The following is a 21,706-nucleotide window of genomic DNA, read 5'->3' on the forward strand; positions in this document are numbered from 1 at the left end:
GCCTCCTTCTCCATTGTTGAATACCATACGTCACCACTCACCCCCCCACTAGACAAATGCAACAAGTTTTTTATTCTTCCATTAGCTTTGTCCAAAACCTCGTAAACATACATTACTAGAATCCATGGTAAACGTAGTGCGACATTTAGCACCAAAATTACCAACACAGGATCTTCACTCGTAATCGTTTTTTATGCTCTCAATCCTTTCTGTGCACACATGGTCCCATGTAAACCCATTGTTGCATTAATTTCCTTTGCGTTTCAACTACATTCAAGACGTTGTCCACAATTAGAACATTATTCAGAGATCTGTTTCCATCACCTCTCTGATCATACTTTCAATTGAGTTTATTTATCCCCTCGCAATTCCAGTCCATCATCAGATACATAAAGCATATGTGTATATAATTATTTGCTCATCAGTGTGTATAAGCTACAGAACCTTCAAAATGTGCCTCATTTATATGAGCAACACAGTGTGGTTTATACATTTCTTTCTAATCTCCATCATCTGGATGCCAACCATGTTCCCATTTTTCTTATTATTTTTACAATCATCTTCTAACACCGTCTTGTACATTTTCACATAAATCTATTTGTTGCACTTCTACATAGTTTTGCAGTGTCCTTTTTCCTTCCCACACTCTCAAGTTATTTTTTTTGCTTCACTTCATGCTATGCGCCCAACATACACACATCTGTAGCTTTTTATTTTATGTGAATCCTTACTGTGATCTTTAAATGTTCTGTGCTATTCACAGCTGTGCTATTCACATGGCCAATAATTGTTCTCACTCCTTGTCACTGATGGGGTTGCTCGAGTGGTTCACTTTTTAACTCTCCAATTGTTTTTTGCAATATCGGATTATTTAGCATCCATCTCTCATCCTGTTGGAGTCACCGCAATGAATATGCTTTGCAACTCCTCTTAGGCAGCACTTGTTTCTTGCTTTGGTGTATTGTACTCCTATATGTGGATGATACTGAAATCTTCTCTTTCCCCCCTTTCACCCTAAAGGTACATGCCTACATCTCTACCTTACATTTACTTGTCTCCTAACTATCTGCTACTACATCGCCATGGACTTCCTTTTAATGAATGCTGTAAAATCAAATAGATAAACTTCCAACCTCCAGAACCTTCTCATCTCCTTCCCATATCAGAGACCATCACTCCATCCTCCACGGGGAGAAACGAGGGAATGATTATTGATGCTATTGATTCACAATTGAGGAATCATCTCCTCCACAGCCTAGGGACAGAGTATCAGCTCCTAAGCATTAGAAAAATCCAGCATCACCCCCCTTTCCATCCCAATACAAATCTCCTTTGTAAACCTGTTCCATGAACAAGCTATTGCAGTAATCTAAGTAATCTAGATCTCTGCAATAGCTTGTTCATGGAACTCAACAAGTATGTACTCTCTCCCATTGTCAATGTTATCAGCTTCTCAACCTGAACATTCTTATCCATTTCACATAAAAAACCCATCTCTCCCTCCTGCCTTTAGGGTGTTTGAGTTGCAGCCAATGGCAAAAACCAGCTCAAAATCTGTACCCTAATCTTCCAACCAATTTATGGCCTGGACACTCACCTGTCACGCCTCAACTTGATCACTTTGATCTGCTATTGCTCACAGCTCCCACCGTTTCATGTGCCAAGTACTGCTTGTGCTAATCCTACCTACTATGTACCCTGAAACCCGCAAGCCTTAATTATTAAGTTTAGTTTCACAATGGTACAAAATTCCAGCCACACATACTTACATGTCTTCCGCGCAAGTATGAAACTATTTTGGCTATCACAAAGAGAGGCAGAAGTGTTTGAACTAATGTTTCTGCAAACATTTTGTTGTCTTCATTCAAGAGAACAATGGACAGTGGTTTTCCTTAAAAAAAAACAACATCACTAAATTAATTAATGAAGGTGGTAATTGTTAATTTTTAAGTGCTCCCATAAAGACTTCTTTAGGCGGCAAGGCAATGTAGGTTTTGTGACAGTTGTCAAATGTTGTCCTTAGGGACACATTCTGGACATGCAGACTTTTCTCAGGGCAGGATTCAGGAGATGGAATTCTATAGGCATTGCTACCATGAGCGATGTTTGGGGACCAAAGAGTCTAAAAGCATTTCACTTACTAAAAATTGAATATGGGATGGTGGATAATGAGGCTTTTCGTTACCTGCATCTGCGCCATGCCACAAAAGAGTTGTAGGTCTAGGGTATTGAGAGTGAGGCAAATGACACCTTGCACATAAAGTATAACGTGTTAAATTAATCTTGTCATACTCAATGGTATCCATGATCTACAAACCTCTGTACAACAACTATGTAGTCTGGAATGTCTCCAGGCTCGATGGCTGGCTGATCTAGGCCATATTGAGAAAACTGTTTAGGAATAAATGATGTAACATAAAGTTGTGAGGATTCGTCCAAGCTTCAGGCAGGTAAAATATAAACGTTTACATAGAGGCTCTGATTACAAGTAATTAGTGCGAAATGTATTCCTCCGGATAAAATCCAACTCCTCTGAGTTGGAATTTATTGTGTGACATAAATGCCACCTAATTATGAGTCTTTCCTCGATAATAGGGAGTAATGTGCAGAATTTAGTCCTTACTACATCGAAATCAGCATGTTCTGGTATTTACAGGCATCATTCCCTTTCAAGTAATATCCGCAGGTTTGACCTGCTGAAATTTATTCAGAGGATGTGATTTTTATTTCACTACTTATTACTACTGATACATATATGTGCAGGATTTGGAGTGACTCTAAATATTGAAATTTAAAGGGCAGTTCATAATGAGGGCCTGTATCTACTACACTCAAATACAGATGTTATGGTTGGATAAAATGAATAATCATTTATGTTTGAGAGGATGTAGCCAACCATATACTTTTTTCTTATTTGGAATGCCGTAGTTATGTGTGTTTTGAAAGGAGGTTGCGGAATGCCTCAGTAGCATCACTGATGTCTCTGTGCCTTCACATACTGGGGTAATGTTGTTTGTGATGTCGGATGTTTAGAATCCTGCCTTGATTTATGTCAAGCTTTTAGGGATGTAGGATTGGTTGCAGCACGCTGAGAAATTGCCAGACCGTTGGGCAGAAGAAACACACCATATTTTACGACCTGGGGCAGGGCAGCAGAATAGGGCATCCATACCGGTAGAGGTCATCTTTGCATGTTTATCAAACTAGTAGGCCCGAGGAGAATGTTCCTTTGAGAGAGACTAACTGGTCTGATTGAAGTTGGCCATCCAATAATAAATTAGCTAAGAACCACATTGAGAATCAGCAGTCAAGTCAAAAATTGGTTATATCGCTGTTAAACCTGGTAGGGTCTCCAACACCCTTACCCAGCTGAAAACTATGGGAGCCATACCAGGAGATGGATCGCAAACACTCGGTCACCATGATCAACACTCTGATACACCTGAGTGAGATACCCCATGGGCAGTCCGTTTTGATCGGATAATGGAGGAAGAGCCTCTTTCTCCAGCAACCATCAGAGTCGCTCTCCTATGAGTGATTTGAAAGATTGGCAAAGCTGCCATTTGTTACTGGTCTCTCTGGGATTGAGCTGTCCTGTGTCTGTTTCTGATGTTGCGGAGGCGGCACCAGACCTGGCGCCACGCAGACATCTTTGAGGCTTTTAATGGTGAGTCAATGGGCCTTGAGGGTGAAGTGAAGGCAGAAAGGGTACCATCAGCTGTTGGGTATACTTTCTCTCAGCAGGTAGGTAGGGGGTTACATCTTTGAATTCTCTGTGTTTATCTAGGGCTTAAAGGGAGACGTCTTGGAACAGCAAGATGGCATTGCCACAGAATATCACAGGCTTTTAGCTCTGCACCGTCTGGAGCTTCCGTTGTGAAAAGTGCAAGGGAATTTTCTGATTTCACTCTTTCCCTGCCACTGTGGGAGAAGACGTGGGAGGGCTCCACTCTTTGCCGTTGTTAATTGTAATGTCCTCTATGCGCTTGGCAGTGTTGAGAAAGGTTGGATGGGCTCTCTGAGGCCCTTGTAAAAGTGTCTTCTTGCATGACACAAGTCTCTAAGCCGCCTTTGGCTACTGTTATGGGAGAGGGCCCAAAAGCTCGCAGGACTAGAAGCAGTATTGCCCCTTTGGCGTTTCCTGTCCTCATGTTATGCCTCAGAAGCAGGCTCCAGCCTAAATGACCTCGCCTCTGATTTCCCACAGCCTTCCAACTCTCAGATGCATGTAGGTATGCCTGGGTAGGGGTGTGCCACTTCCGGCGAAGTGCCTGCCTGTATTGTGCCCAAGACTATGACGCAGCTCTGATGGAGGCTTATCGATCTCATGTCCCAGTTCTCACAAGACCCAGATAGTGGAGAGGGGTCAACATATGATACACCCATAATGGAGGGTGCAGGAGATCAGTGTTCAAGCACCAGCCAGCCATCGCTGAAGCCAGGGGGTTGTATGACAGAACCACCGTCCATTTACAATGCATGCCTTCACCCGCATCCATTACCACACAATGCCTTTACCATGGATTGCCTTTACAAAGCAGTCTCTTACCATGCATACACCTTTACCACACATGCATTTACAACACAAGGTAAGAATATATATTAGGTAAGTGAAACTTTATATATTTATGTATATATATGTGTGTGTAAGGGTGAGCATCTGTGTATATATATATATATATATATATATATATATATATATAACCAAGTCCTTCGTACAAGGCAAAGGATGACGACGCCGTGTCCAGGTTCAAAAGGATATTTATTGCTTATACAGCCGGTTTGGACGCGTTTCGCCTGCCCAGCAGGCTTGCTCACCAACTGTTTGTGCAAATTTCAAAACCTTATTTACATGCTTACGTGTTCGTCCCGAGTCACGTGACGTGACTACAACCACAATACCATGGAAAACAGACTCGTAGTTTATACCAAAACAGAATTAATTCTTCAACCTTGGTAGAAAGAATACGCACATATATACTTAAGTCTGTGTGAATTACGGCAAGTACATTAGCGGAATTAGAAATAGATTGACACATTTTTATAATAAATCACGATCAATGTCAATAAAAAGAATATTCTTCATGATATCATTGTGCCTGGTGTTTGACAATCATAACCAAAACATGGTACCAATAATGTAATACTCTTATCGCAATTACTGAGTTTTACCGCTATTACTGAGTTTTACCGCTTTATATATATATATATATTCATCCCAAAGGTGCCCTTGCAATAGAGACACACTCCTTCAGCCGGTGATTTGTCACAAACCTTTTATTTCAGAACAGGCATTTTCATTCCAAATTCTTTCATCCCCCAGCCTGACGCGTTTCAGAGCTTCATGATCTTTCTTCAGAGGCTTTTTGACTGCAAGCAGTGTTTTGGCTCCCACAGTTCCCTGCGTTGTCAACTTTTATTGGCCTCCGGTGTGCCTGGTTCAGTGCTTAATACTAATGCATGCCGGAACTTGTGGTTTAGCTCAAAATTAATTAATAACCTCCAGTGGTTTTCGTGCAGTTCAAAACAATTTAAGGATCATTAAAAACCCTTCAGTGGGCTTCAGAAAGAAAAGTCCTGTTCTATTATTAGAAACCAACTGCGCCGATCAAGTTTCCCCAAACAGTTCAGTCAAGTCGGACCCTTTTCAAATCCGAAGGGTGGTGCGTTCTCTCACGGTTGGGCTCGCCGTGTATTTATTCATCCCAGTTGGTTTCTAATTATAGAACAGGACTTTTCTTTCTGAAGCCCACTGGAGGGTTTTTAATGAAATTCCCCCATTATAGTTAGTTCAGATAACTATAACTCGCGCGCCGACAATTCACTGCTCATGACGTCACATATTACATCACTCATGACTTGGTCAGTGGCATCACTCATGACATCACTGATGACATCATCCTTGTGATAGAGTGGCGGTCGCGCGAGTTATAGTTATCTGAACTAACTATAACGGAGGAATTTCATTGGTTTTTTACGAGTGAAATGTCCACCTAACTATAACATGTGTGAAACCTATGGTTTTTTAAGTGAATTTGCAAGGTTTTTTAAATGCTAATTCCTAACTATAACGTGTGTGAAACCTATGGTTTTTTCAGTGAATTTGTACGTTTTTTTAAATGCTAAGTTATGTATGTATTATTATATTTTTTATATATTTATTTTACAATAAACTACGTATTAAAACGTTTTTTTAAAATTTTTTTAGGGTTTTTCACGGTGCGCGCACCGTGCGTGCACCCCGCGATTTTTTGAAAAAAATGAAAATGTTGTTTTCTGCCTTCGGGGTCCTTCAGAGACCCCCTGACAAAGGCTAGGGGGTCAGGAACTCTCTACCCTGCCCCCTTTTCACGTTCGCCACCTTCCTTTTTCACTCTCGCACTCAAAACAAACAAAATGGCGTCCGACACTTCCTGATTTCGACCGATTCGAACGTTGGCTGACATTTAACCACCAATCAGAATTACGCTTGCGCACGTTAGGGTGCGCGCACGGTGAGCGCACGGTGCGCGGCTATAGATATTTATGTGCTTTTAACTCAATTTTCTCAGGAACTACTGAACAGATTGACTCCATATATGCAAAAGGCACTTCCCTGACCTGAGAACTACCTCTTTGCCAAATTTCAAGTAATTCTGTTCAGCCGTTCGGGCTGTACCTTCGACTAAAGGTCCTATAGGAAAATGCATGGGGAAAAAACGTTTTGGGGCCCCCTTTTTTCTCGGCCCCCGCTTGACGAATCCCCCCGAGACTTTCAGGGTAGGAGCTGAGCGGAGCGCCCCATTAGTTTTGAAAATTTCTCAAAGATTCGTCAAGCGGCGCCAAAGTTATTCCAAATAGAATTTTGAGATTTCCTATGGAAACACGGTCCTAACTATAACTATCTACTGGCGACTGCCAGTAGATAATATATAGATTGCGACTTACCGCTGCTATAATGCACCCGGAATAATTAATTTTATGTAAAAATAAACCGGTTTGAACATCAAGTTAGACAGCCGTATTCTGTTTCCTAAGCCAAGTGGAATTAACGCTGGCTAATTGGCTAATCAACAACAGACTCATTATGAATATATATATATATATATTCATAAAGAGTTGGGATGGTAAGGGGGGATCTTTACCAACACATACCCCTACTGACCCCTAAACCCTATAGACACTCTTACCATTCAATACCCTTACCCACTCCTAAACCATAAAATCACCCTTACCACACAGTGCTTCTACCTACCCATAACCCTAAAAATACCCTTACCACCCACTACCCTTACCCACCACTAAACCCTAAAATCACCCTTACCCTCTATACACCTACCCACCCCTAATCCCTAAAAACACCCTTACCACCCAATACCCTTTCCCACTGATGAACCCTAAAAACAGTTACCACCCAATACCTCTATCTACCCCAACCCATAAAATGTATTTATATATACCTTTATATATATATATATACACACACACACACACACACACACCCACACACACACACAATTTTCCTTAATTATACTTACCTTGCATTGTACAGGCATCCATGGTAAAGGCATATTTGTGGTAAAGGCATGCACGGTAAAGGCATTGCACGGTAATGGATGCATGGTAATGGTATTGTGTGGTTCCGACTGCATGGTGAAGACTGTTTCCCAAGTCAGGGCCCTTCTCTCCCCCATTTTGCAGCTCAAAGCATTGTTACCTGGGTTTCTCCTGCATGTTTGCTCTTCAAGGAGTAACGCTGCACCCCTCTCAGGTTCACCTGCAGTTTGTAGTGCTGATCCCATCGCGGTCACTGGAAACACTGCTTAGAGCCTGTTCAGTCCAGCTCGGAAACCTTGACGGATGATGTGCACTACTGTTGCCATCTTGAATTTGCCAGCCACATGTTTCATTGGAGCTCTTTTCAGCCAGGCAAGCTTGTTGCGTCTACATTTTCATTAACAGTGCCTCTCCCCACTCTCAGGGCTCCCAGATCAGCATGCCTATGAACATCTCCAGTTGGCTGGCTTTATTTACCAGGTTTGGTGAGGACCTGGATCATAAAGCTCAGGTAGTTTCCACCATATCCACGACCTAGATATCAGTTCCTCATCCTTTTTTTCATGCTCTCAGATGCAGCAACTATGACGAAGAAATTGATAGAAATTGCAGTAACAAAACTCACTTGGGAAATGCACTCAGTGTCAAATGTATCACTACACTTCTGAATGGTGAGGTGAATGGGATTGGTGAGAAGGTACATAGAGACTGAGTATCCACCAGATAGATTGCTACCAAAGGTAAGTAGCTTTTTTCCTGATGAATGCTTCTAACTGCAGGTTGTGCACTCTTTGAATCATTAGATTACCCAAGCAGCATTGCCATAGTGGCGGATCTGAAGAGATGGTCAAATAGGAAAGTTTGCTGCACAGATCTGGCATAATGGCCAAGCCAGTCTTAAGGGGTAAGGCAATAATGCATGGGGATGGTAAGAAATGAAGCCTACATTGCATCTAGCAGATAATGCAAAAGAAGCAGTGTTTGCCAAGGGTGGTATGAGCCCTGATACCCTAAGGAAGCTCCTTCTTGGCAAAGGCATACCAAATTTTGATGCACAGCACAACCCACTGAGAAACAGTCCACTCCTAATAACGTTGCCTTTCTTGGAACCAGCGTAGCCCTGGAAAAGCTGATCATCAATCCAGTACTCACAGTGTTGGAAATGTAAAAACAGAGGGCCCTGCCAGTGCTCCACACAGTGCAGACTCTCCTCCTTTTTGGTGGGATGAAGATGTGGGTATAAAGTCAGCAGAGAGTGCACTGATCAATGTGAAACAGAGTGACTTGCTACTTGTAGAAGGCTAACACAAAGACCCTCTGCGCACGTATATATTTTATGTAGTGGTAACAGATGTGTGTCTGGCAAAGATTGATTGGACTAGTATCTCAAATTAAAACACCTGTGGACTAGCTAGAATGGCTTGAGGATGTGTTTGAAAGATACTCGGGCATAGCTTGTCCAACAGAAATGACACAGAAAGCTGTAAATGCTGCTTCTGATGGATACATCTGGTGTGGATTCCTCACCTTTTGAATTACCCCTGCGCCAGCATTCCACAGAAACGTTTTCTTAGCTCTCCACACGTCAACGAGGACGTCACAATAGCACGGCTCTGCTCCTGACTCCGTATGCCAAAAGAAGACCTCGTCGGTGTACTGACATCAGTTCCCTTTTTTCCGCGCTGTCGAAGGGGAACAACCTTTACAACGCAACTTTTACAACGCACTACACTTACAACGCATTTTTTACAACGCAACATCCACTACAACGCATGCCATTACAACGCAGGACACTACAACGCATTTTTAAAAACTACCTTTACAACGCATTCCATTACAACGCATACTACCTTTACAACGCATACCATTACAACGCATAATATTACATTAAAACCCCTACACTATCCAACACTTGCCCTACTGTTGCACCCCCTGGAGTTAGAATAGTAATTTTTACCCCTATACTATCCAACACTTACCCTACTGTTGCACCCCCTGGAGTTAGAATAGTAATTTTTACCCCTATACTATCCAACACTTACCCTACTGTTGCACCCCCTGGAGTTAGAATAGTAATTTTTACCCCTATACTATCCAACACTTGCCCTACTGCTGCACCCCCTGGAGTTAGAATAGTAATTTTTACCCCTATACTATCCAACACTTGCCCTACTGTTGCACCCCCTGGAGTTAGAATAGTAATTTTTACCCCTATACTATCCAACACTTACCCTACTGTTGCACCCCCTGGAGTTAGAATAGTAATTTTTACACCTATACTATCCAACACTTGCCCTACTGTTGCACCCCCTGGAGTTAGAATAGTAATTTTTACCCCTATACTATCCAACACTTACCCTACTGTTGCACCCCCTGGAGTTAGAATAGTAATTTTTACCCCTATACTATCCAACACTTGCCCTACTGTTGCACCCCCTGGAGTTAGAATAGTAATTTTTACCCCTATACTATCCAACACTTGCCCTACTGTTGCACCCCCTGGAGTTAGAATAGTAATTTTTACCCCTATACTCTCCAACACTTACCCTACTGTTGCACCCCCTGGAGTTAGAATAGTAATGTTTACCCCTATACTATCCAACACTTACCCTACTGTTGCACCCCCTGGAGTTAGAATAGTAATTTTTACCCCTATACTATCCAACACTTACCCTACTGTTGCACCCCCTGGAGTAAGAATAGTAATTTTTACTCCTATACTATCCAATACTTACCTTAAATCCAATGTAATATTATGCGTTGTAAAGGTAGTATGCGTTGTAATGGAATGCGTTGTAAAGGTAGTTTTTAAAAATGCGTTGTAGTGTCCTGCGTTGTAATGGAATGCGTTGTAGTGGATTTTGCGTTGTAAAAAATGCGTTGTAAGTGCATGCGTTGTAAAAGTGTGCGTTGTAACGACATACATCCGCTGTCGAAGCACAAACTTTTTTCAAGGACTCTCCATACTGGAAATGGCTACTTCGAAGAGATCGGGTTTCAAGCCCTGCAGAGAGTGTGTCCGTCGTATGTCCATCACAGATCCCTATGAAGACTGCCTGTGGTGTCTCTCTTTGGACCACGACGTCGAAGGGTGTTCGTGCTTTCGGAAGAGGAACCTGAAAGCGTTGAAGGAGCGAGAGGCAAAACTCTTCATGGCTCGTGCAAAGGAAGAGAAGAGGGATCATAAGAGGTCGAAGTCAAAGTCGTCGACTTCGCATGCCTCGAAGTCAAAGAAGCATAAGAAAAAGAGAGACATGAATCTCAGCGTCAGTCTTCGAAAGGCAGGTCATCAAGGTCGACTTCACCTGTGAAGCGGCGTCATTAGAAGGATGCCGTCTCGCCGTCGCCTTCCCCTTCTCCACAGTCGACTCCGGCCCATACTCTGGCATCGGGGTATTCACTGACACCAAGAGGTTCTCTGGTTCAGAGAGAGTCTTCTCCAGTTCCTGCGGCTTTGCCTGCGTCGACTATGGTTTGTCCTGCGCCGCAGCTTCAGCCCCCTCATGTGGAACAGGACCAAGGGGCGCCAGGTCCTTATCCTCCTTTTCCAGGACCTGGAGCGGATCCATCGTATTTTCTGAATGCGATGTTTGGCATGTTTGCCAAGGCATTTTACCCTACCGGTGCGCGATCTGGCCCAGTAGGTCCGCTTGTCTTTAATTTGGGTGTTCCGCAACAGTATGCCCGGGCACCTTTCGTGCCTTTTATGCCGACGACTCCGTCATCATAGCAGTTTCCTGGTGCCAAGGTTTTTGACTCCAATACCGCAGTCTCCTGCGCCATCTGGCGTCGGACCGGTGTCATTCCGGATTCGATCGATGCCATTGCCTGCTTTGTAGGGGCCCTCTTTGATGCCGGCGATGTTATCACTGGCGCCGTGGCCGACACCAATCCCAAAGCAGTGTACCAGGAGGCAAGTGCAGAGACTGCTGGAGAAAGAGGAGTACTAGCAGAAACATGAGGAAGGGGAGATCCTCGACTCCGTAGACGACTTTGAAGGTCTGCAGGAGGCCAGTGGCCTGGATACTTCCCCTGAATGGGAGCTTTTCTCTCCAAAGTCCCAGCCTTCTCAGGATGTTGCACCATACCATGCTGTGATCAGGAACGCTGCTGAACTTTTGGACCTTCAATTGCCCACAACTGACATCAGGCCAAATATTCTTACTGAGGTGTTGCATTCTCCATCTTCTGTGGTTGGGCCTCTTTTGCCTTTTAATGAGGCTTTGACAGAGCCAATTCTTGAGGTGTGGTAGAAGCCCTTATCTGCTCCTGCTGTTTCAAGGACTGTGGCAAGAAGGTACAGGTCTGCTCCTAATGATCCTGCCTTTCTGACTGCTCATACTTTGCCAGAAGGTTTGGTGGTGCAGGCTTTCTCTTCTAAACAGTCGACTGGGTCGTTTCCTACAACTCCGGGAGACAAAGACTCTAAGAAATTTGAGCAATCTGCCAAGAAGATTTTCTCTTCTTCAAGCATGGCATCAATATCTACTAATACCATGTGCTTGTTGGGGAGGTATATCCATGCCTTAATGGACTCAGCCAAGAAGTTGGCTCCTAAGTTACATGACAATGAACGTAGCTCCTTTTTGGACGTCTTGGCGGATACGCAGGCAGCGGCCCGTCAGGTTACTCAGTCTGGCCTGGACTCTGCGGATTTGGTGGCCAGGGTGATGGGTTCGTCTGCTGCTACCAGGAGGCATGCGTGGCTCAAGTCTTCGGGGTTCTCTCCAGACGTGCAGGCTACTCTTCTTGATCTACCGTTTGATGGATCCAGACTTTTTGGTGAAAAGGCGGATTCTGCACTGCAGAGGTTCAAAGACAGTAGAGCTACTGCAAAGTCCTTGGGTCTGCAGTCCCAATCGAGGGGCTATGGTTATAGGTGGTACCGTGGTTTTGGTAAGACTGCTTCCTTTCGGTGCCGCCAGCAGCCTCAGCAACAGCAGCAGCATAGCCCTTTGTACAAAGGGTAGAGTTTGTTTGCAGGGGGCCTCCCGGGAACTTTCCTTCTCCTCCTCTTCTTCCTCCCCTGCCCCCACTGCTGGTACCGCTGGTGCCACAGGAAAACAGCTCTAGATCCCCCATCTTGGAGCATGTTGGTCCTGTAGGGGGTCGGGTGTTCCATTTTCTGCAAGATTGGAAATATATCACTTCTGACCTTTGGGTTTTGAATCTTGTGGAAAATGGCTACGACCTACCCTTCTGAGAGTTTCCACCGCCTTACCCTGTCGCCAGGGCTGGTGTTCGGAAGACCATTTCCTGCTTCTGCAGCAGGAGGTTCCCGTTTTACAGAAAGGTGCGTTAGAGGTGGTTCCAGGGCAGGAAAGGGGGCAGGGATGGTATTTCTTGATTCCTAAGAAGGATGGCAGGTTTAGACCGATCCTAGGCATCAGGGTCTTGAATTTTTACATCAAACAGGAGAAATTCAAGATGCTGACCCTAGCTCAGGTTCTTCTGGTGCTGCAACAGGAGGACTGGATGGTGTTGATCAACTTGCAAGATGCATATTTTCACATTCCCATCCTGAAGATGCATTGGAAGTATCTCCGTTTCACGGTGGGGTCTCAGCACTACCAGTTTGTGGTCCTCCCTTTCGGGCTTACTTCCGCACCTCGGGTCTTCACAAAGGTGATGGCGGTGGTGGCAGCTCATCTCAGAAAGTCAGGGATTCCTGTTTTCCCCTATCTGGATGACTGGCTGCTCAAAGCAAAGTCTCCAGAGAAGGTGCTTCATCATCTGCAGGTAACAGCACCACTGTTGTCCGATTTGGGCTCCTCGATAAATGTGCCCAAATCTCACCTGGTGCCCTCACAGCACAACCTGTTCATAGGGGCAGTACTGGACATGATTGTGTGTCGAGCTTTCTCACCTCCGCAGAGGATTCTCGACATACAGCAGATGATTCCTTTGTTTCACAATGAGGCGGTTGTTCCAGTCCTGAAGGTGCTACGCCTGCTCGGTCTGTTCGCTTCCTGCATACTGTTGGTCAACCATGCCTGCTGGCACATGAAGGCACTCCAGTGGTGCCTCTGCAGGCAGTGGTATCAGCACAACTTAGATCTGAGAGAGATGGTCAGGATCTTCAGAGACTGTAGCAGAGTTTTCTTGGTGGAGTGTGGAGGACAACCTGTCTCAAGGAAGGCCCTTTCAACTTCCTCCACCGGTGGCCACGGTGATCACGGATGCCTCTACTCTAGGGTGGGTGCTCATCTGGGGGATCTGGAGATCAAGAGTCTTTGGTCTCCAGAGGAAAGGTTGCTTCACATCACCCTTCTGGAATTGCGGGTGATACCTTTGGCTCTCAAGGCTTTCCTTTCTTCCCTTTGGGGTCAGTCGGTTCAAGTCCTAACGGACAACACTACCGCGATGTGGTAGATAAACAAACAGGGAGGCGTAGGGTCGTATCGTCTCTGCAGAGAGGCTCTGCGGACAGTGTCAGTCTGCAGTTCTCGTCTAAGTATGATTGGAGGCTTCATCCGGACGTGGTCCAACGCATCTTCAAGAAGTGGGGGTTTCCTCGGTTGGACGTTCTCGCCACTCAAGAGAATGCGAACTGCCCTTCGTTCTGCAGTCTTCAGTTTCTGATGCAGGGAGCGTTGGGGGACGCATTTCAGTTGGAATGGGGTTTGCAGCTCCTTTACGCATTTCCTCCTATACCCTTGAATCCTCAGGATCTGAGGAAGATTCGCCAAGACTAGGCCCAAGTTGTATTGATAGCCCTGGATTGGCCAAGAAGGGTGTGGTACACAGAACTTCTTCACCTCTCATTGCACCCTCTGCTCCGTCTCCCTCTCAGGGAAGACCTCCTCTCGCAGTCGCAGGGGCAAGTTCTAAACCCTCACCTCCAGAGCCTGCACTTTCATGCATGGAGATTGAACGGGGCAATCTGAGTTCATTCGCTCTCCCACCGGATGTGGTGGATGTTATTTTATCATCCAGGAGACACTCCACCAAATCTATTTATTCCTCTAGGTGGTCCAAGTTTGTGAAATGGTGTGGAGAGAGGTCCATTGATCCTTTGAAGGCCCATTTATCGGATGTACTTGGTTTCTCTCTTTCCTTGGCTTAGAGGGTTGTGCTGTGGCTACGGTAAAGGGTTATTTTACCGTAGCCACAGCTGTGTCAGCTTTCCTCTGTTTGCCGGACCAGCCGTCTTTTTTTGAGTACCCCATTGTTATGAGGTTCATTAACGGCCTCACCAATAGGTTTCCTTCCACTCCTTTCATTATGCCTCAGTGGGATATGAATGTAGTATTTACTTTCCTAATGGGTTCTCCTTTCAGGCCTCTTCATAGTTGCCCGTTGAGGCCTCTTTCTTTCAAGATGGTCTTTCTGATCGCTATTACCTCAGCCAGGAGGGTAAGTGAGCTGCAGACTCTGAGTTCTAAACCTCAGTTTTTAACCATTCATGCAGAAGAGATGGTTCTCAGGACCAGGGCTGCTTTCCTGCCTAAGGTGGTCCCTCCTTTCCATCTAGGGCAATATATTACCTTTCCTACCTTCTATCCTCCCCATCACCCTTCCAAGGAGGAGGAGAGACTTCACTGCCTGTATCCTAAGAGGGCGGTCAGTTTCTACCTGGACAGAACCAGGGACTTCAAAACCAGGGACTTCAGACTGGACGACCAACTCTTTGTTGGCTTTGTTGGGAAGATGAAGGGCAAAGCTGTCCACATGAGAACGCTATCCAAGTGGATCATCTTGTGCATCAAGATTTGCTACGCCCCGGCCAAGAAGGAGCCTCCTGAATGTATCAGAGCTCATTCTACTAGAGCTAAGTCTTCCACATCTGCGTTGGCTAGAGGTGTTCCTGTAGTGGACATTTGTAAGGCTGCAACATGGGCCTCCCGCCACACTTTCGCGAAGCATTATTACTTGGATTCTGAGGTGAGGAGGGATGGCCATTTTGCACGTTCAGTGCTGCAGGACTTTTTGGTAGGAATAGGTGGACACCCTCCTGCGGGAGCGGGACTGCTGTGGGATTCAATTCAAAATGTGAGGAATCCACAGGCAGATGTATCCATCAGAAGAACAAGTTACTTTCCTTTGGTGCTGCTTTTTCTGGTGGATACATTATCTGCCTGTGGATTCCTCACTGACCCACCCTCCTCCCCGTTGTCCACCTTCGTATACCGAAAACGTTTTTCATTACTTGACATGGTTGTTTTCCTATGTCTTTTGCTTGCCTTGCTGTTGGTTGTTAGGAAATGCTCTGTTTCTTTAGCTTTTGCCTTTTTACCTATCTACTGTGTATATATAGTACACTGTGTATACTCAAATTATGTTGTCAGTTCACCCGTTCACCTCAAAGGCACGGAAAAAATGGGTGGAACTGACGTCAGCACACCGACATGGTCTTCTTATGGCTCAGATGATGTAATACGGAGTCGCGAGCGGAGCCGTGCTATTGTCACGTCCTCATCGACGTGGGAGAGCTAAGAAAAAGTTTATGTGGAATGTTGGTGCAAGGATAATTCAGAAAGTGACAACAGGCCGATCATGCAGATCTGCCTGAATTTCATCACACTACTTGCCTCATAAACACAGGAGCTGGTCGATCTGCTTAAAAGCGTCCGAGTTTCCAACTTTACCTCTCTTTTGCAAGTCCACAGAAAAGTCAGTATTTCTAACCAACTAGACTCTCACCACATATCTGACGTAGGGCCTGATTTAGAGTTTGGTGGACCAGTTACTCTGTCCCATCCCATCCCATCCATCATTTTGCAAGTACATTGTATACAAAATCAGTTGTTATGTGGCTGATGGCATATCCGTTACCTTTGTGACAGAGTAACCCATCCACTGAAGTCTAAATCAGGCCCTCTGTCTCTATATAAGGGGAACCCATTACTGAAAAACATTCCTTCTTACTGAGCCCTGCTTCACCGGCTAATTCAGGGATATAGTGTGAAATTCAAGGACGACCCACCAGAACAAACTACTAAGAGAAACTCAGTATCCATTAAAACCAGAAGCAGAGGTAGGAGTTGAGCCTGTGATAGCTGATTTAGTAAAATAAAGTGTTCTGGTGCCTGTTGTCTACCGGTCTAACACCCTGATTTTGCCAACAAGCAAAGCAGGCAAAACCAAGGTGTACAGATTTGTATATGATCTCTGTGCAATTAATAATGTGGTTATCCCTATCTTCCTTCTGGTGCCCAATTCTGCCATCATCCTTTTCTGCATCGCCGCAAATGCCAAACAGTTAACTGTGGTTCCTCTCTGTTCTGCATTCTTTTCTATCCCCAAACATGACGAAACCAATTCCTTTTTGTTTTCTCATTCCACTGGTCTCAACTTGTGTGGAATAGAATCCCACACAGATTTACAGTCTCCGTCCATCTTTTCTCAAGCCCTAAAGAAAGATGTGGACATGTTGACCTTTCCTCATGCTTCTAGTTTAGTTCAGTATATTGATGACTTACTGTTGACCTAGATAAGTGCAAGGTGGACTAAGTCTATTTCCCCACCAAATTGGTCAAGAAGGGGCACAATTCTTCCAAGGAAAATTTTTAATTTGCCTCCTCTGGGTACAGAATCTTGGTCATGAGATCTTTGCTGGTGAGTGCCACTTGTCACCCGACTGAATTGCAGATATTTGTAAGTTGCCTTGTCTGAAAAACGTTTCCTTGGTATGTACCTTTCTGGGTATGGCTGGCTATTGTAGACAATGAACTCTAGGCTACGTGGCTATGGTCAAATCCTTGCAAGATTATGTCTAAAAGAACACCACCAAACTCTCGCAGTGGTCTTATGAAGCTGAAAAATTATTTCTTATATTGAAACAAGCATTAACTTTTGCACTTGCCTTGGATCTGCCTTATGTTAATCCTTTTACCCCGTATTCGCATGAATGCAGTGGATTTGCTCTAGGTGTATTGTTTCAGGATTGTGGTGATCAAAAAAAGCCTTTACCTTATTATCCTACAGCCTTGGACCCCGTTGCACCTAGACTCTTTCCCTGTCTCCATTCTGTAGTTGCTGCTGTTAACCAGTTTGAGGTGTCTGAAAATATTGTATTGTGTTCCCCTTTAACTGTAGTTGTACCCCTTGCTATGATGTTGCTGGGTGTAGATTTCAGTGCTTTGATTATAAAGTAGGCAGTACAGATTATTTTCCCGTGGACCTCATAAAATTGATTTTTTTTCTTGGTTGTCCTGTCAACATCTGTTCTAGGGGCATTTTGAGTTCTGGACAGAGCTGTTAAGCTAGAAGTGTTAATTATGCAATAATAAAGAAACTTATAATTTAAAGAAGCACATATGTGGACTTTTTTTCATTTGTAAAAAGCAGCTAAACTGAAGTGGAAACTGTTAATGGGTGAGTTGTGTGGGAGTAGTGGGCTATGGGCACTCCTAGTTCTCTTTGCAGCACTGCGAGCTGACAAATAGAGCCCTGGACTTTGACCCCTGGGGTAGCCAACTGGAGCAGTTACCCAGGGCCTGGTCACAGCTTCATAACCGAGCCAAGCAGGGGAGCCCTAGCAGTGCTTGTGTAACCCCTGTCCTGGGCACTTTGCAATACGGCGGGCTGAAGGATGGAACCCATGGCCAGAGATTTCTACCTTTGGGGCTAAATGGAGCTTTAACCCGGGGCCTGGTCAGAGCTTTTTAACATGGCCAAGCTGAGGAGCCCTCCTGGTGCCTTTGGGATCCTATCAGCTTGCAACACAGTGCAAGAACCCATCCTCTCATGGGTCATTACATGTGGGCCACCAGCGATTTGACGCAGGGCCCGATTCCAGTGAAGAAAATGGGGAGCCCTCCCTGCGGGCACTCTACGACATGCCAATCCAGCACGTGGATTCATGGTGGGCCCCGCTGGAGCTCTGGCCAGGGGTACTGGCAGATCTTTCCTCCCGACCAAGAGCAGAGACTGACTATCTGGTCACTGGTATGGGGCCTCTAGAATTCTTGCACCATCCAGGGAAAACAACCATCTGGACTGCAGGTCATCTATACCCTTGTTCGACTACTTCAGAGGAAGTCCAATAACCATTCTTGTAATCCGTGCACACACCGAGTGACAGAGGAGGTAATTGAGAGAATGACTCAAGCCTCCTGGAGCTCTGACTGGGGCTGAAGCTTCATATAAGGCCCCATTGGGTTATCTAGGGCAGCTCAGAATTCTCAACTCTGAGTCATGGCTGGAAATTATGTTTCATTGTTTTATTTTAAGTACAAAGCTTCACCAGTTTCATTGGTGTGGCCCATTTTGCCCAACATCTGTGGACATGGTAAAGATCTCAGGAATAACTTCACACACCCCTAAATTATAATTTCACACAGCCCTAATGTTCTTCTTACATTTAACACTCAGACTCTTGCACTGATATTCTATGTGCACGTTGAGTGTGTGTGTATAAGCATGGTGAATGTGTGGCACATTTATGGTAGCAAGCCTGGTGGTGAGTCTCGATGCTGGGAAAAGTGTGATCCCTTTTTGATTGCTTCTTAGAAACTGTATGGGGTTCTTTTAAGAATAGATTCCATGTCATTCCTCCCTAAGCATAACTATTTAGTATATGGTATGGGAGAAGGGTTGAATCTGCAATTTCGGCTGCTAAATGTGCGAAAGTTTCTAGACAATTCATGCCACTTTCTCTTTCCATGATTGCTTCTTTAGGAAGGCTGATGACAGTCAGGTCCAGAGGCTTTACACTAGTCAGAAATTAGATTTGAAAGGGAAGTACCCCAAACTGGTTTCATGGCCTCAGACAGTGGATACACATTTCCTTTCTGCTAGAGACTTCTAACTGCAGAATACTCACCGTTTGAATATCCCCAGTTGTCAGACTGATGAAAACATTAGCATAGCAATTCGCCATCACTGCAACAGGTGGGGTTGTGCGGCATTGCTCTACCTGGTGCTGCCCCATCCTGTGCAGATGTGATGTGGGGACCGCTATATATACACTAGCGGCTGGCATCAGTTTCTTTCTCTGCATGCTAACTGACTGGTATCGAGAGTTTCATCTGTAATTCTGAAAATATGTTTTTTTTCCCCTCAAAGAACTTGCGAGTGTGTAGAAGAAATGTCACCTAAAACTACAGGTTTTAAACCCTTTGAAGACTGTATCCAACAGATGTCGGTTACAGATCCTGACAATGTCTACCATTGGTGTTTTAGCTCCATCCACTCAGTCGTGCTTCAAGATAAACGAAAAAAACATCTGTGGCCAAGAGAATCGAAGCTTGCATTTGCTGAGATGTGGAAGTCGAAGACCTGTTCTCAAATGAAGCCCAGCATGCAACAAACACAGTCCAAGTTGAGGGCACTAACACAGTCCCATTCCAGAGGTCATTCTCATGACCCGTCTTTGTCAAAGTCAGGTAAGTAAAAGAAGAGCCATAAAAAGTCCTAGCGTGGTTCACCTGAATCTCACAACTCACACATGATGCAGCTGGCATCTCTAGGCCTCTGAGCTGTTCTTCACAGTGGACTCAGCTTCATTGCTGATCTAGTTTCTGATCCCATCTGATCAAGTGACGTTACCGGATCAGCTCTAACAGTTTAAATGCATATGGACAAGATCTTTCACGCCACACCAATTCCCACTGGAATGCCCTTGCACTTCATGAATCCAAAGAAATCACCGTCTGCTTTTCCGTGGGCAGAATCGTCCTTAATGCGAGCTCAATGAATCGATCAGGGGTTTGTTAAGCGCAACTACTCACCTGATCTTTCCCGGGGTCTATACAGTCACTGTAGGAAATTAGGATCTGCTTTCATGGCTGCCTCCGCATTTTGCTTGGTGTCAGTATGTTTTTGACTAGTCTGACTGGGATCCTGCTAATCAGGACCCCAGTCACTGTGCTATCTCCGTAAATTGACCATGGTAAGTTATTCTGTACATCCACAATTGACTACTGATGTACCCTTCTAAGTACCTAGTATATGGTACTGAGGTACCTAGGGTATAGGTACGGCAGGGGTCTCCCATGAGCTACACCATGTATTGTGTCACCCATGGGAGCCAACTTAAACTGTCACTACAGGCCTGCCATTACAGCCTTTGTTAGTTGGTGTTTGCACCTCTCACAACAGATATAAGTTTCCTTATATATGGGGTCACTAAACCTAAAACCTATGTCACCTCTATGGCAGGCTCTTCAGTCCTGTGGGCAGGGTGCTTGGTTATATGTGTGAGAATACCCCTGCATTAGCAGGACACATCTACAAACCCCGTAGTCGATTCTCCAGCCGCTGTAAGTACGGTCAGCCATTGTAATACATATAGTGGACATCAGTCATTACGAGATGTCTAACTAAATAGTGGCTGCACCGAACCCGATCATTTTTGGTATCAAACATGTTGGAATCATACCCCAACACTGATTCTAGTGTTGGAAGTATGATCTCATGTACTGGGGGCTCCCTTGGGGTACTCCCCTGTACTACCGGTTACAGCCTTTGAAGGTCTGATAGCAAGACACAATTCTGCCCTCCTGCTGCTGAGCCAAACTCAAGCAGGGGAAGGTAGAACAATAGGTTCCCTGTCACAGGGCGGTGGGACCACCTTCAAGACAGGACTTAATGTATTGGGCTGGGGTGCGGGCGCTTGCCAGCACCACCAGACTGCTTTGAAGGGCAAATGTGGTACCCTCTTTGCATTCTCCAGTTTCAACCAGTTCAGGGAGCCCTTGGCTTCCACTCTGGTTCTAAACTGGACAAAGGACCTGGGAGTATCCTCCCCTCTGCCCAGCTCCTCCTCTGGGATGGACTCCTGAGGCGTTCCAACCCTTTCCCTAGGGTACTTAACGGCTTACCTGTGGGTGGCTCGTCAGATTTGTTGTGGTGCAAGACTCAAGCTGGAAACCACGTCACTCTTTGACCATCTGGACACCTGCACTTCGCCTGGAACTGAGACTGCATCAAGGAAGACTTCTGCTGCTCCTTGTGTCGTCATTCTGCAAGTCACCTTCGTTGTCTGTGCTACTTCCAGGATCTTCACCAGACCTGTGGGCATCAAGGACACCCAACGTAATCTCCTTTGGAGAGTAGGAGTCACTCTCCTGCATCTGAAGGCACCACAACAAAGCTGATCAGTCTGCTGCTCCTGATGTCCCACGTGTCCAGGGATGGCTAATGCGACACATACTTTTCTATACACACCGTGGCATAGGCGTACTCGCCGTCGCCACTACATTGACCACAGTTCCTTGGGGCAACT

This window comes from Triturus cristatus, chromosome 3_2, assembly GCF_964204655.1.
Source record: "Triturus cristatus chromosome 3_2, aTriCri1.1, whole genome shotgun sequence".
Taxonomy (NCBI): domain Eukaryota; kingdom Metazoa; phylum Chordata; class Amphibia; order Caudata; family Salamandridae; genus Triturus; species Triturus cristatus.